At 43.5% G+C, this 16657-nt stretch overlaps 1 protein-coding gene across 2 annotated transcripts in view; it reads right to left on the bottom strand.

Moving 5' to 3' along the window:
* Nucleotides 1-16657, bottom strand: part of cntn1b (contactin 1b) — a 683679-nt gene that overhangs the window by 576121 nt on the left and 90901 nt on the right. For both annotated transcript variants that reach the window (XM_080190723.1, XM_080190722.1), the window contains exon 3: nt 12394-12457. The gene's annotated coding sequence lies outside the window, so the exon portion shown is untranslated. The remainder of the gene's footprint in view (nt 1-12393; nt 12458-16657) is intronic.

Raw genomic sequence — 16657 nt, 5'->3', positions numbered from 1 at the left:
CTGGATGGGGTGCAGAGGAGATTCATGAGGTTGATTCCGGATTGAAAGGATTGGCTTATGAGGACAGACTAAGTAGTCTGGGGTTGTACTCATTGGAATTCAGAAGAATGAGGGGAGATCTTATAGAAACATGCAAGATTATGAAGGAAATAGATAAGATAGAAGCAGGGAAGTTGTTTCCACTGGCAGGTGAAACTAGAACTAGGGGGCATTGCCTCAAAATAAGGGGAAGCAGATTTAGGACTGAGTTGAGGAGGAACTTCTTCACACAAAGGGTTGTGAATCTATGGAATTCTCTGCCCAGTGAAGCAGTTGAAGCCATCTCATTGAATGTTTTTAACGCAAGGATAGATAATTTTTTGAACAATAAAGGAATTAAGGGTTATGTAAGCAGGTGGGTAAGTGGAGCTGAGTCCACAAAAAGATCAGCCATGATCTTACTGAATGGCAGAACAGGGTCGAGGGGCCAGATGGCCTACTCCTGCTCCTATTTCTTATGTTCTTATTATAATTTAGAAGGCTTGAATCTAACCAGAGACACTTCCAACCAGGCAAAATACTGCAGATACTGGAATCTGAAACAAAAACAGAAAATGCTGGCAAATCTCAGCCGGGCTGGCAGCATTTATTGAGAGAGAATAGAGCCAACATTGAGTCAGGATGACCTGCTCCAACAAAGGATAATCCTGTCTCGAAATATTGGCTCTGTTCTCTCTCTACAGATGCTGCCAGACCTGCTGAGATAGTCCAGCATTTTTGTTACATAGATACTTCCTGCTGTATTCAGTCTTGCAGGTCCTGACAAGGCAGCAAAAGTGCAAAAATGAATCAATTTGGTTAAGTATTTGATACTCTGCGATGCAACTCCAACTATTGGCATATAGGTTCTTGTACAGCATCTCAACCTTACCACTCCTGCCATTGAGAAGCAAAGCTTCCATCACCCTTAGCTCTCTTCACTCCATCTTGTTAGTGTACCAAGACTTTTGTCTTCTTTCAAGTGTCTGTGTGGGTTTCCTCCAGGTGCTCTGGTTTCCTCCCACAGTTCAAAGATGTGTGGGAAAGGTTGATTGCTAAATTGCCAGTAGTGTCAGGGGGATTAGCAGAGTAAATGTGTGGAGTTATGGGAATGGGTCTGGGTGGGATTCTGGTCAGTACAGACTTGATGGGCCCAATAGCCTCCTTTGGCACTATAGGGGTTCGATGATAATGGGAGATCTTCCTGACTCCTGAAAAGAACCCTGGAATCCACCTGCAGCATGTGTAAAGATAACAATCCAAATGCTTCAGTCAGCACCAATTTAACCACAGCGTTAACCCATTTATTTCAAATGCTTTAAAAGTGTGGCTAAACTGCAAGATTTGTCATAACAATATAGGCTGTTATTTGTTCTTCAAGTCAGAACCATTGAAGAAAGGAATAGGAGTGTTTCAGAATTCATGAGGCTCACCCCATCTGCTATTGAATAGCTGCACCAGCTAAATAGCAAACAGGCAACTACGTACACTCAAAACAATTGTAATGCTATACTTGTGGTTGTTTACTCAATTGGAAACTGCTCTATCCAAATACTCCACTCCCATGATGCAGAATATCACTTTCACCATCCAGGTAGGCTGAGCACGAAGGCAAGGTGTTTGGCTTCCTAAGTGACATACCACATAGCTTCATCCAGCCTCAACAGCAAGATTACCTGATAGACATCTGCAAGTTCTTCACAGATTTAACATTTCAAAAAGCACAGGACATTTCTGATGCAATTAGCTTGTGTGTATAAGGAGTGACTTATGTTCAGGAAACCAAATACCCAGATAGCTTCTCACAGTAGCATGATTAACACTTAAACAGTAATTGCATGATTCCTCAAATAAAGAAATTGAAAATCTCAAATCTGGCAGCATCTGTGGGAGAGAATAGAGCCAATGTTGAGTCTAGATGACCCTTTGTCACTACACTAGTCAATTTTATACAGACAAAAAAAATGATACCAGGGACCAGGGTTTGATTTTGGCTATAAGTGACTGTGTGGAGTTTGCACATACTCCCCAAGTCTACATGGGCTTCCTCTGGGTGCTCCAATTTCCTCCCACAAGTATGTGTGGGTTAGGTGGATTGTCCATGCTAACTTGCCCCTTAGTGTCCCAAGATGCATAGGTTAGAGGGATTAGAGAGGTAAATATGTGGGGTTCCAGGAACAGGGCTTAGGTAAGATGTTCTTTTGGAGAGTCCATGCAGACTCGATCGGCTGAGTGGCCTCCTTCTGCAGTGTAGGGATTCTATGAATATCTTGCAAATCAATACATGGGCCTATCATAAACTATATACATGTATTTTAAGTTAATCCATGGATGTGGGTGAGTGTCACAAGCTGGACACCTGATTTCCTTCCCTAAAGGACATTAGTGAACAATTGACAACAGTCATCATTAGACTTTCAATTTCAGATTTTTACTGAATTCAAACTTCACCATCTGCTGTGGTGGGATTTGAACCCAGGTCCCCAGAGCATTACCCTGGGTCTCTGCATTATTAGTCCACTTACAGTATCACTGTTATAACGCAATGCAATTTGTTCCTTCATGTTTTTGGTTTTTTGGATAGTAGACCACAATTATTTAAATTAATTTTAGATTCCACGTTAGGTGGCAAATTCAAATGACATCCAAAAATCATTAATCTGTGGAAAAGACAATGACGTTAACGTTATTAATGAGATAGTCTAATCATAAAAGACGAGCAGGGATTTGAATTTATAGCACACAGTGACCTGAACGAAACCCATTCAGATCTTTTACTTCAACAGCCTTTACATTCAGTACAACAGCTCTGTAGTGCTGGGGTAAATATACAATGTGTTATATTGTGTGTTCCTGGCCAAAAAGGTGCCACGTTCAAATCCTGGTTTCTCATGGCATAGTGAGAAATCTCACAACATCAGTTTGAAGTTCAACAGGCTTATTTGGTAGCACAAGCCAAAGTTTTTGGAGCACTGCCCCTTCATCACTTGTTGTGAGACTTCTCACTGTGTTTACCCCAGTCCAACACCAGCAACTCCACATCATCTTCTGGCATTACCAGCCTCTACCAGGAGTTCATCAACAAGTATTACAGTTAACATTCAAGTGAACCCAGACTAGGAAACAGCAAAAAATAATGCTCAGAGTTCCTGCTCCTAATCAATAAACAACATTAAAAAGAACATTGGTAAAAGAACACAATTACTGGAGTCTTGCTGAGCAGAAAATCCCCCAATTTTGTTCATCTCCTTGCTGTTTGTGGGAGCGAGCTAAATTGCAGGTCAATGCATTGTGTGTACAGCTCTTTAGAGATAATATTGCATTACATGAATGCAAGGCATTTAGCAGCATGGTAGCACAGTGGTTGGCACTGCTGCCTCACAGCACTAGGGACCAGGATTCAATTCTGGCCTTGGGTGACTATGTGGGGTCTGCATGGGTTTCTTTACTCAGTCCAAAGATGTGCAGTTTAGATGGATTGACCAGGCTAATTTGCCCCTTAGTGTCCTAGTTAGGTGTAGGTTAGATGGATTAGCCATGGGAAATATGTGGGGTAATGTGGAGATGCCGGCGTTGGACTAGGATAAACACAGTAAGAAGTCTGACAACACCAGGTTTAAGTCCAACCGATTTATTTGATAGTAAACTCACAAGCTTTCGAGGTTTCCCTCTTCGTCAAATAAATTGGTTAGTGAGTTAAATATGTGGGGTTACAGGCATAGGGTTGAAAGGAGAGCCTGGGTTGATGCACTTTTGGAAAGTTAAAGTGCATGGACTGGATGGCCTCGTTCTGCACTGTAGGGACTCTATGGTTCTTCTTCGGTTCATTAAAGCAGTAATGTGTATAATGGCACTAAAACTTGTATTGCATCTTGCAGTACCTAATAGATACCTCACGAGAGCGCTGTGTAGCAACTGATGGATTCCCTTATACCGCCACCAAGTGGCTGAAATTAGGTACAACAAAAGGCAGCAGGAGAACACAGCGCCATCCAATGGCATGAAAAACTTACTGCAGCCATTTATAAAAACAGAAAATGCTGGAAAATCTCAGCAAGTCTGGCAGCATCTGTGGGAGAGAATAGAGTCAGTGTTGAGTCTAGATGACCCTTCATCACTACACTAGTGCAGTGCCAGGCAATGACCATCTCTAACTAGAAAAAGGATCAAGCCATTACCTCATGACATGTAATGGCTGACCATGGCTGAATCCTTCATCAACATCCTAGAGGTTACCATTGTCCAGAAAAAGAACTGGACTAACCATATAAATACTGTGGCTACCACAGCAGGTCAGAGGCTAAGAATTCTGCAGTGAGTAACTCACCACCTCACTCCCCAAAGGCTGTCCACAATCTACAAATAAATCTACAAATCATGTGTGATGGAACAAACTCAACACCATCCAGGATAGAGCACCCTGAAGGATTGACACACCTTCCACAGACATTCACCCACACCTCCACCACTAATGCACAGTGGTAGCCGTGTATACCAACTGTGAGACGTACTGCAGGAACTCACCAAGGTAGCACCTTCCAAACTCACGACTGCTAGCATGTATCTGGCACCCTTGCCCTGATGTCTGAGAACACCACCACCTGGAGGTTCCCCTCCAAATCACTCACTATTCTGACTTGGAAACATATCACCATTGTTTCATTACTAATGGGGCATAATCCCGGAATTCCTTCTCTAACAGTACTGAGGGTGTACATTCTCCTCAGAGTGCAGCATTTCAAAAAGGTAGCTCACCACCACCCTCAAGGGCAACTAAGGATGGGCAATAAATGCTGGCCAGCCAACGACACCCACATCCCATAAAATGTTTTTTTTAAAATAAAAATGTTGTTTTCACACACACAACTCTGGGGAATCAACACTGGGAAAGGAGACTCAACTGCAAAGCTTAAAAACCATTTGGGAGCAACGCAAAGCTTTTTCTTCCAGTTAATTTTTTAAAAATCAATTAAATTAAATTAAATCAAGTTAATTGAGGGACAAATGAAAAAGGGCAGTGCCCAAAAAGGAAACCACCCAAAACAAGAAACAATGCAGAAAGGAAACTTAAAACATCAAACTAAAAACTGTGGGTAAAAGGGTTGATAATACATCCCAGCTGTGATGCCCAACGAGTATGGAAGGCCTCAACAGTGCCCTCAGACACCAAATGCTCCCTCTCCAGGGACACCTGGGCATAATGTAGCCACAGCAGAGGGGCAGACAGTCAAGTCGGACAACCCCCTCAGTCACCTGGACCTATTTATGGCAAGTTTGGCCAGGAGCAGGTTCACGAGGAAATCTTACACCTTCCCTACCACCTGCATACCAGGTGACTGTCGAACAGGAGTGTGGGACTGTACTGCAAAAGAAAAACAATGAAAGGTTTTTATGACAACTAAAAAGGGAGTGCAGCCTATATTAGGAAACAGACATGGGCCACAGACTCCACAAGATTGCAAAAAGAGCAGGCATCTTGGGAGCCCGTGAACTGGTACAACCTTTGGCTGGCTTTTCCTTCCAGTCAGGGAACAGGGATTGTGAGCTTTGAAATATTTGTTAATGATTCAATGGAGGAGCTTCTTAATTGCTCATTACATAGATTAAGGATCGGATTAAATAGCAATGGGTGACATGGCCCAATGTTATTCACATTCTCCCACCAGTTTTCTTTTCATATCCTTTCCACACTATAAGTCAAGATAGTCCATTAATATCCCTCAGTGTTCATTCTTTGCATATTTGTCAGGACAGTTCAAAAAGCCATTAAAGTGGCAGCTGCACATTTCCCTATTTCTCCAACATATTTGTTTCTCCAAAAATAAAATTGCAATGTAAATGAACTCTTTATATAGAGTAGGAATTTAAATTGAGAAAGAGTTTGCTTGTTGCAATTTGATCTTAAATAACTCCATCAAAATTGCAAGGGTAGAGATGCAAATAAGATCATGAGGGAATTCGCCGGCTGTTCACACTGGCAGGATTTTCTGGTTCTGCTGGCACCCCAACCTGCAGGTTTCCCGCCAGTGTGGGGTGTCTTCAATGGGAAATCCCACTAACAGCAACAGGATCAGAGAATCCTGCTACCAGCAAACAGCATGCCACCTCCCACCACTGAGACAGATGTGGCTGGGGAGAGACCACTGAATCCACATCCCCAACCCCCACAATTTTTCCACCAAAGTGAACCAGCCACAGCAACTGTGTAACACCAAAATACTAAACTGACAATCAAGTCTCAAAAGGCACAAGGGCAAAACTGCTGGTTTTATCCAGTTTTACCTACACTGCTCATCAAAAACTCTTTTTCACAGTGTGATCAATACATGGAATTCTAAGAAAGGCTGCAAAACCAAATTCTTCCTGAAACAGCTGCATGCTGCAATGAGGATTTGGTGTGGGTGGAATGTATAGGGTATTCCAATATGGCTGGGATATTATAAGTAGTCTGGTATCACCAGATCCACCATCTCATCGATGTTCAAAGAACAAAATAACTGCAGCAAGCCAACAAACAACCCTAAATATAAAACTCTCCAGCAACCGACAGGAATAATTTAAGAGTAGCAGGGTTGGAAAAGAGAAGAAATTAAAAATTTAAAAACTGAGTTGAGGTGAATTTATCACCCGAATTGACTTTACAGAATTCAGAAAGGCAAGATGGAGTTCACACTTCAGCCTTGTAGGTTTCCAGTTTCTGGCTCAGAATCGGGGGGGGGGGGTGGTGTTTATTTGGAATCACATCTTTCAAGTGCTGCCCTTTCATCAGGTCAGTGGTGTTCCCATGCAAATGTTGCCCTCCCAGGAGGTGCAGGTCACAGGTTTAGAAAGCACTATTGAAGGGGGCTTGAAAAGTTACTGCAGTGCATCTTGTGGATGGTACACTGTAAACATTGACTTCCTCCACCACTGATGCACAATGTTTACAGTGGTGAAATGGGGTGCCAATCAAGTGGGCTGCTTTGTCCTGGATAGTGTCAAGCTTCTTGAGTGTTGGCACTCTACTCATCCAGGCAAGTGGGGAGTACCCCATCACACTTCTGACCTGTACCTTGTCGATGGTGGGGCAGCTTTGGGAAGTCAGGAGGCGAGTTACTCTGCAGAATTCCCAACTTCTGACCTGCTCTTGTGCCACAGTATTTCTATGGCTGGTCAATGGCAAACCTGAGGATGTTGGTAGTGGGAGCTTCTGTGATGGTAATGCCACTGAATGTCATTATTACATTTAAGAGAAGTCAGATTTATACACGAGGGAAAGACAAAGCAAGGCCAAAGGTGGTTCGTTTGGAATTGCAGACCTGTTGAACCAAACAGCCTGTTTCTTGGATGTAATTTGATGTCATGAGTGTAAGTTACAGGAACTGTATAAAGTGCTGGTCATGGAAATGGTGATGCACTATCAAGACATCCTAAACTCAGCATCTGCTATCTCCCAATAACAGAATGATAATAATATAAAGGTGTGTGTGGGGGAGGTGGAACAAAGACATGGCTTTGGAATGTGGAAATAAAACCACATCTGATCTGGTTAGAGCCCAAAACATGATATTTCTCTTCAACAGTAATAAATAGTGTTAAAGGAAAAAACAACTTTTTGATCACCTTTGAGCTGCAAGAGGGACCTGAAACCAAATTAAATCTTTGTAAAGAGAGAAAAAGGAGTTAATTCAATATAAAGACAGTGCATTACTTGGTAACCAGCAGCCCACCTGGTACTCATACCCATAGGATCGGAAGACTTAATCAGATTCCTAGAGGTTCTATTACCACAAATCCAATCCTAATTTAATGCTTCAGCACAGACTGTACAGCAGCAATGAAATCTCTTGTGCAGACATTGTTAAATGACTGCACTCCAGCACTGGGTAAAGGGACATGTTTGACCGCAATATCAGGACCCAACAGACTGGGCCAAATCAGGAACCTTGAGCTCGCCAAAGTTGAGTCTGGTAAATCAACCAAGAAAAACTACAACCCAGCACGCAGTCAACATGCACAGGGGAAAGCAGTAAGAAAAATAGGAAACACTGTTGGATAGTCTTTGGTTAGGTAGATTGGCCATGTTAAATGGCCCCTTAGTGTCAGGGGGACTACTTAAGGTAAATGCACGGGGTTACGGGGCCTGGGAAGAGGGGGGATTATGGTCAGTGCAGACTCAATGGGCCAAACGGCCTCTGTAGGATTCTATGATTAGTCCAGACTGGAGAATGCCAGAGACAGAAATAAACCTGACAATCATTTCCACTTGTTAATGATTCAAGTCATTCTTCTTCAGGCTATATGCAGAGCCCTACAGGGTCTGTCTAGAAAATTTACACGTAAAGAATTGCCCAGGAATCAAATGACTTCCTGTACAGGCCAATGGTGCTAGAATTCACTTTGAGCCTTGTGTTATAACCTTTATTTTTAACTGCTTTGGCAAGACAGGCATCCTTGTAACTAATAAGGCCTCTGTCTAATCCTGCTGCAAGATCATCTCAGCAACCTGCTCGTCATAGACTTTGACTTTACTCAGTGTGTTTATAATCAGCACAAGGCTCTGTATTACCCACATCAAATTTATTCATATCATTTAACACCAACAATATGCATTTATATAACACCTCCAACCTAGTACAATACAAGGAACATTACCAAACAAATCCTGAGACGGCCAAAAATTGGTCCTAGGCTTTCAGGAGCATCTTAGAGGAGGAAAGAAAGATGGAGAGGTTCAGGTCAGAATTCCAGAGCTTGGGGCCCAGGCAGCTGAAGGCACAGCCACCAATACTGATCAAGAAAGATCTTCTAGTGTAAACAATAAAAATATAATAAAATTTACTCCAATTATAAATCAAAGAAAAGCTTTAATAAGGAAACATCATTACTCCAATCTTCAGGCCTCACCCTGGGCCAATCCCACAATTGTGAACATGATCTAATTTATACTGTGTCAGCTGGTCAGCACATCATTCTGTCATTGGTTACATGGTTTACTGGGTCAACTGACCCTTACAGCTCGTTACCATTGGTCATATCACAACAGATCCAATGTTATCACAGGTTACATTCTAATACCCCATGATGGAGCAGTTAAAAACTGGGGCTGTGCACAAGGGCAGAATCAAAGGGAGAGATTTCTGAGACAGGCAGAGATAAAGCCATGGAAGGACTTGAAAACAAGGATGAGAAGTTCAAAATTGAGGCTTTGTTTAACCTGGACCAATAAAGGTCAGTGAGCACACTCGATGAATAAGGTTTGATGCAAATTAGGAAATGGGCAGTTGAACTTTTTAATGGTCTCAAGTTTATGGAGGTTTGAATATGGGATGGTAGGAATGCATTGGAATAGTCGGTTTCAAAGATAACAAAAGGCACGGATGAGGGTTTCTGCAATCAATGAGTTGACACCGAGACAAGGTCAGGTGACATTGTACTTTCCAATGATGCCACAAGGAAGGATAGGAGGGGGCCAAGGATAGATCCAGGGGTAGCAGTAAAAGGCGAGAAGAGAAGCCACTATAGGTGCCTGGTGATTGTCCCTTTAAAGGCAACACAGCAAAGTAAGCGTCATTTGGCCTGGATGACCAATCGATACTCAAGAGTGGGTAATCACCCCAGGGGAAGAGTCCTCTCAGGCAAGACGCATTCCAGATCCAGCTGTGGATATCCTGCTGCTCTTGTAGACCTTTGTAAATAAATCCTTTGTTGTTTACTAATGAAGTATCTGAAAGTGCATCATTTATACACCAAGTATGATTGGTGGCTAGGAATGGAACTAGATAAATATACCCTCATTTAACTGGACAACAGTGGAATGGCTTTGCAATGTTCTTACTATAGCTGATCTGTCTTTGCCTTGTTTCAAAAGCAATATAAAACCTTAACTATACCTTATGAACATTCCAAGTGACGACCCAAGACATTATTTCCCTCTCTTGACTTCCTCACGTAAGGTTGTCTCCCAGCCTTGATTTTAAGGAAGGTCTGCACCCGATAAAGAACCAAAATTACCTGTGAACTCACCCTCAAAGTTCAATGCACCAGTTTATGGGAACAGCTGCAGCAGCCCTTCAGAATACCCACTAAAAGCTAGAACACAGCGAAGGCCAGCATGGGCACACGCTGGGCTCTTCCAGAGGGAGACATAACCACTGGCTTTCACCTTTCCAGATTCACCAAGTGATCCTGATAGTCAAGCACCAAAGTTGAGCCGTGAACGCAATGGAACATTGACTGAAAGCTCTTTGGCACCTTCCCCAACTGTCAGGCCCAGAAGCTCCATCACCCACAGCTCCCTAGAACTCTCTCCATTTCACATTACTGACCCAGAAAGCGGCACGGCCATCAGACGGTTAACCAACATCCTCACGCACCAGATGTCCTTGTCAGCTATCCATACAGAACAAGTCATCAAAGTCTAAACCTTCCCCTGGGAGGCCTTCCTGAAGGTAATCGTGACCCGAGCCAAGGTGCTTGCAATGTGAAATTGCCTTCCACGATACTAGTCTGCAATAGCTGTTGAAGAGATGTGATTCCTTGAAAAGAAGAAATCACTGGGGATTAACCAGGAGTTGGGGATTAGAGGGGATCATTCATACGGATAAAAGCCCTTGTGCAAAGATGATGGACCAGCGAACTGATATGCGGAAATATTCCATGATTCTGTTACTGGACTGCCCAGCTCTGGGGATTTGCAGTTCGAAATTGAGTCAGCCGACATAAATCCTGGCCAGGCTTGGAGGTCAAAGCCGACCAAACAACTGTCAACACCAACCATTCTTTGAGGACTCCCAGAAAAGCATGACTAAAATCTAGAACCTTCCATGGTAGCAACATAATTATTAACTCCTCTGAAAATTTCACTTGCGTTCCCTCAGAGGAGAAGTCCCTCACGCCTTTACATAAGATAAAAATAGGAACAGGATAGACCACGTGACCTGTCAAGCCTGCTCCACCAGTCAATACGTCAACTTCATATGTCCCCTCCCAAAATCCTTGAATTACCCAGGACCAAAAGTCTACCTATCCCAGACTTAAACGTATTCAATGCTGGAGCAGTCAGAACCCTCTGGGGTAGAGAACTGCAAAGAAACACAACATTCTGAGTGAAGGTCTCCTCATCTCAATCCTACAAGATCACCCACTTTGTGCCCGTGTTCCAAATTCCCCAGCCAAAGGGAATTATTTTGACCCTGCCAAGTCCCTTCAGAACGCTGTGTTGTAATGAGATCACCTCTCATTCACTTGAACTCCAGAGAATGTAGATCCAATTTAGTCAACCTCTCATCGTAGGATGTTCATCAATCACTCTTACTACATCAATTATAGCAAGACTTCTATATTCTTGTACTCTAATCCCCTTGCAATATAGGGCAATATGCCGTTTGCCTTCCTAATTGCTTGCTGTACCTGCATACCAGCTCAGTGCGCTAAGGCCACACTTCTGAATATCATCATTTACAAAACACACGCACCTTAAAAAATATTCTGCTTTTCTATTCTGACGACTGAAGGAATAATTTCACATTCCCCCACATTATACTCCGTTTACCACTATCTTACCACTCATTTACCCTATTTATATCTTTCTGGGCAGCATGATAGCACAGTGGTTAGCACTGCTGCCTCACAGCGCCAGGGGCCTGGGTTTGTTCCTGGCTTGGGTGACTGCGTGGAATCTGCACATTCCCCTTGTGTCTATGTGGGTTTCCTCCGGGTGTTCTGGTTTCCTCCCATAGTCCGAAAGACATGCTTGTTAGGTGCATTGGTCATACTAAATTCTCCCTCAGTGTACCCAAACCAGCATCGGAGTGTGGCAACTAGGGGATTTTCACAGTAATTTCATTGAGGTGTTAATGTAAGCCTACTTGTGTCTAATAAATAAACGTTAACTTTTACTTTTTTGCAGCTTTACATAAGAAGCATGTCCTCCTAGCAGTTTACATTCCCATGCTCGCCTTCACCATAGATAGATAATGAACCTGACATAAGGAAGGCTTCCCTAGTCTTGGTTTACATCGTGTGATCCAAATTATCCCTTATTGACAACCATCAGAAAGAGTTCTCCTCCCTAAGTATGACCAAAACCTCCTAACATTTCCTCCAGCCTCCACCATGTGCTAGAACCTCTGGCATAAGCCAATGCGAATGCCCACAACCCTTGTCAAGGCAAGTACTTCCCAATTTTAAACTGAACAGTCCAAAGTAGCACTCAAGCAAATGCAGAATTATGTCCAAGCTCAAGTGAATCTATTTGGTAGTCGGACCATTTAAAAACTGAACTTGGCCCTGCTGCCCAGCTTTAGACTGGGCATGGACCACAGTTTACATGAAGCTTATTTACCCCCCAGCATCTCTTGTGAATGCAAATCGAGCACTGGAGAATCATCTAACCTGTAAAAGATCAAGGATTGGAAGTCAGTAAGTCGCTGACATCTCAGTACACTCTCCCGTTACCCTGAAAAACAAAGAGAGAGGTTTATATTTCTCATAACTCCTTTCACCACCTCATGATATTGCAATGTTGGTAATGCATTCGTCATTTTATACACACAAAGCTCTGGCTTACAGCAACAGGATAATGACTGGGATAGTCTGTTCTAGTGACATTAGTTGAGGTGTAAACGTTGGCCAGAACACCAAAGACAACTGCCCTATTCTTCAAACACTACTGGGGGAATCTTATAGATCCATTTCAAAGGGCAGACGGTGCAGCCGTTTAACAATTCAGCAACGACACCTCAGAGATGAAAACTCCCACTCAGTACTGCACTGGAGTGTCAGCCTAGGTGCTGTGCTTAAATCTGCAGAGTTGAACTCAAACCCAGAAACTTCCCAACTTAAAGAGGTGAAAGTGCTTCCCATTGAGCCACAGATGACAGCTGAAATCAAGTGGGAGGCCAACTGGCTGACATGATGTGTGTTAAAGCACAAACTAAAAATGTTTGATAGGCTAAGTGAAGGAACACATTCCAGTAATTCCCCCATGAACCAATCCCAAATGAAAACTCGACAAAGCCAAGTAAATGCTAGGTTATTAGACAGTTCTGCACTGACACATTGATGGCAGAGGGAAATTGAACACATATCAAAGAAGAAGCAAAAATACAGAGAAAATTTTAAATGGTTATGTAACCAAAAGCTTGATGCACATTCTATCTGCACTTTCGTGAAATGTCTTTTCAGACTGCATAAGTAATTTAAAAGATGTGTCAGCCTTTAAACTGACCTTTGAAAGCTTTGCACAACAAGCTATCTCCTAATGATTCAACGCTACCTTTAAGAGATATTATTCAGCAGATCCCAGGGCGACAAGAGCCAAGTTAGGACATTCAAAAATAAGCAATGCATTCCAGTTCATGAAATATGGAAATGTAAATGCAATAGTATTTACATACACCAAGCCATTTATTATTAAATTCACCGCGGTTTCACTAGTCTCAACTGTTCTATTGACTAGCTTGCTTGGTTGGCAGACAGGCACAGTGTGGGATACTCAAGTTAAAGTTTCTGTAGCTAAACTCGCCATGATTGACCCAGTTTATCCAGAGTGGCTGAGCATCAAGATTTAAATCTTGCTCTCTGGCAGTGACAGAGGGAAACACACCAGACACTGGCATTAAACAGGCAACTGGACAGTCGTCCATGCCAGTTGGCTATCAAGGGAGCCGTGCTGGAAGTGTACATGTGTGACACTGAACCACGGTAAAATTGGGTTTGACAGGGCAACCGTTCATTGTCACCGCAAATGTCTGGAGTCAAGTACAAGAATGACCACTTACCTATCGTCAACAGACAACTCTCCAACTCCACACTTCGGAATTCCTACAGTGCTTTTTCAAATCTGAATTTTAGCAGAAACATTGTTTGTACAGCTTCTCAGTGGTTGCAAAGAACAATACAGCACAGGAACAGGCCCTTCAGCCCTCCAAGCCTGCGCCACTCATGAGCCCAACTAGACCATTTGTTTGTATCCCCCGATTCCCAGTCTGTTCATGTGGCTAAGTCTTAAACGATCCCAGCATGTCCGCCTCAACCACCTTGCTTTCCAGGCCCCCACCACCCTGTGTAAAATACGTCCCCCCGACATCGGTGTTGAACCTTGCCTCCCCTCACCTTGAATTTGTGACCCCTTGTGTTTGTCACCTCCGACCTGGGAAAAAGCTTCCCACTGTTCACCCTATTTACGCCCTTCATAATTTTATACACCTCTATTAGGTCGCCCCTCACCCTCCTCCTTTCCAAGGAGAACAACCCCAGTTTACCCAATCTCTCCTCATAGCTAAGACCTTCCACACCATCCCCTGCCAACAGAATCCAAAATGGTATACTTATTATGGAGGGGAACAACCACAGGGGATCCCTCCACTGACTGCTCTCTCCCATCCCCTCTCCTGTCTGTCACCCAGCCCTTACTGTTGAGGGGACAGCCACCGGGGTACTCTCTGGTACGTGACCATTACCCTTCCTAACCGTGAGCCACATGTCTTCCTCCTGTGGTCCCGGTGTGACTACCTGCCTGTAACTTCTCTCTATTAATTCCTCATTCTCCCTGACGAGACTAAGATCATCGAGCCACAGCTTCCTAATGCGGTCCCTCAGGAGCTGCAGTTCGACGCACCTGGTGCAGATATGGACTTCTGGGAGGCTAGGTGACTCCATGAACTCCCACAACCAACACTGAAAGCAACAAACTGGCCTCTCACTCATAATTACCCCTTCCTTTAAAATACTGGAAGAATGAAGGACACAAACCTATCCTGCCCTGCCTGTTTATGCCAAAGCCCATTGAGCCAAAGCCCTTCAGCCTTCACTCTGCTCCCTCTCACTCCGCGCCCATTCTCAACCTGCCCACTGTATAGAGTGGCCTGCTCTTTATAGCTCCTGTTCACCACTAGCTGGCGTCAGGCACCTGCGCAGTTTTCCCAGGAAAAAAACTTTTGAAAAGAAAAAAGCCCAAGAGAAAACGTAAACTTAACGGATAAATAAATAAATAAATAAATCAGCAAACACTATTTGGTGTAAGCCACACACAACTGGTGTGTGTGCCTTACCAGTATTTCCTAGGGTTGATCTGGCACTCCATTTCAAATCCACTATCATTCTGCTGTATTTGCCCCATGATTTCTCGATTGCCCCCTGACACCGAAGAACAGAAGTTAGGGAAGAGAGAACTCCACACTCTCGGATTCTGAATTCTTGTGAAATCATGCGTATGCAAGGCCATTATTTTACTCTACAATTACTACAGTAATGCTGTTCTCTAAATTTCCTGCTCTATTTCTATCTGCTTCCAGCAACCTCAGCACCCCGACATCAGCCAATTCTTTCCCATGAGCTCAGAACTGTGGCACTTTGCATCCTCTTCAGTGCCTTCACCCTTCAACACACTGCAGGATTTTAAATCCCAAAGCATGCATTTACCAAACTCAGACTTCTTAATTCACCTCATCTTCTCACTAATCTTTGAGCTGCTTTCTCTGCCAACTTTTGAGCTTTCACTGAGGTTTTGCAATAACTAAAAGGAAAGGCTCCTTACTCCTGCACCAATGAGTTTTCAAATTGCCCCTGTTCTCCTCTTCCAAACTTCTGTTCTTTGGTATCGGGGGCAACCGAGGAATCATGGGGCAAATACAGCAGGACAAGAGTGGATTCCGAATGGAGTGCCAGATCAACCCTAGGAAATACTGGTAAGCCACACACCAGTTCAGCTTCTCAGTAGTTGTAATGTTTCTGCTAAAATTCAAGTTTGAAAAGAGCAAAGTAGAACCCAGGGGAACATTTTGAAGTTTCTATAATTAGAACAGAGCTAACAGTCTGTCAGCTTCCTTCTAAAAATAGCACGATGAAATTTCACTTGGACTGTTTGAGCTACTCTTCCAATTAAACTATACAGTTACTGGTTGTAGTATTAATTCAGAGTTAGGGGCCCACCCTAGTTCTTCAGTGAAGCATAGTGAGATTTCTTACTCCTGGGATGAGCACTCCAATTTGATCTTTAATCCATCAAATCCTAATTCCTTTCCTGCAGATGAAGTCTTGAAGTGGGCCTGAACATCATAATACTGACACTATATCTGAATGCAGTCTCAAGACAAACACTATAAGAATATAAGAAATAGGAGGAGTAGGCCATTTAGCCCTTCGAGCCTGCCCCGCCATTCAATAAGATCGTGGCTGATCTGAAGTGGCTCAGTTCCACTTTCCCGCCTTCTCCCCATAACCCTAAATTCCCTTGCCTACCAAAAACCTATCTACCCGTGTCTTAAATATATTTAGCGAGGTAGCCTCCACCACTTCAACGGGCAGAGAATTCCAGAGATTCACCACCCTTTGAGTGAAGAAGTTCCTCCTCAACTCTGTTCTAAACTGCTCCCCCCCCCTCTTATCTTGAGGCTGTGCCCTCTAGTCCTGCTGTCCTTTCTGAGCGGGAAGAATCTCTCTACCTCTACCCTATCCATCCCCTTCATTATCTTATACGTCTCTATAAGATCCCCCCTCATCCTTCTAAACTCCAACGAGTACAAACCCAGTCTATTCAGCCTCTCTTCGTAGTTCAACCCCCTCATCTCCGGCATCAGCCTAGTGAACCTCCTCTGCACTCCTTCCAAGGCCAAAATATCCTTGCGCAAGTGTGGCGACCAAAACTGCACACAGT

Source organism: Carcharhinus amblyrhynchos, chromosome 6, assembly GCF_965287045.1.
Source record: "Carcharhinus amblyrhynchos chromosome 6, sCarAmb.v2.hapA, whole genome shotgun sequence".
NCBI lineage: Eukaryota > Metazoa > Chordata > Chondrichthyes > Carcharhiniformes > Carcharhinidae > Carcharhinus > Carcharhinus amblyrhynchos.
This window is presented reverse-complemented; position numbering and strand designations above follow the sequence as displayed.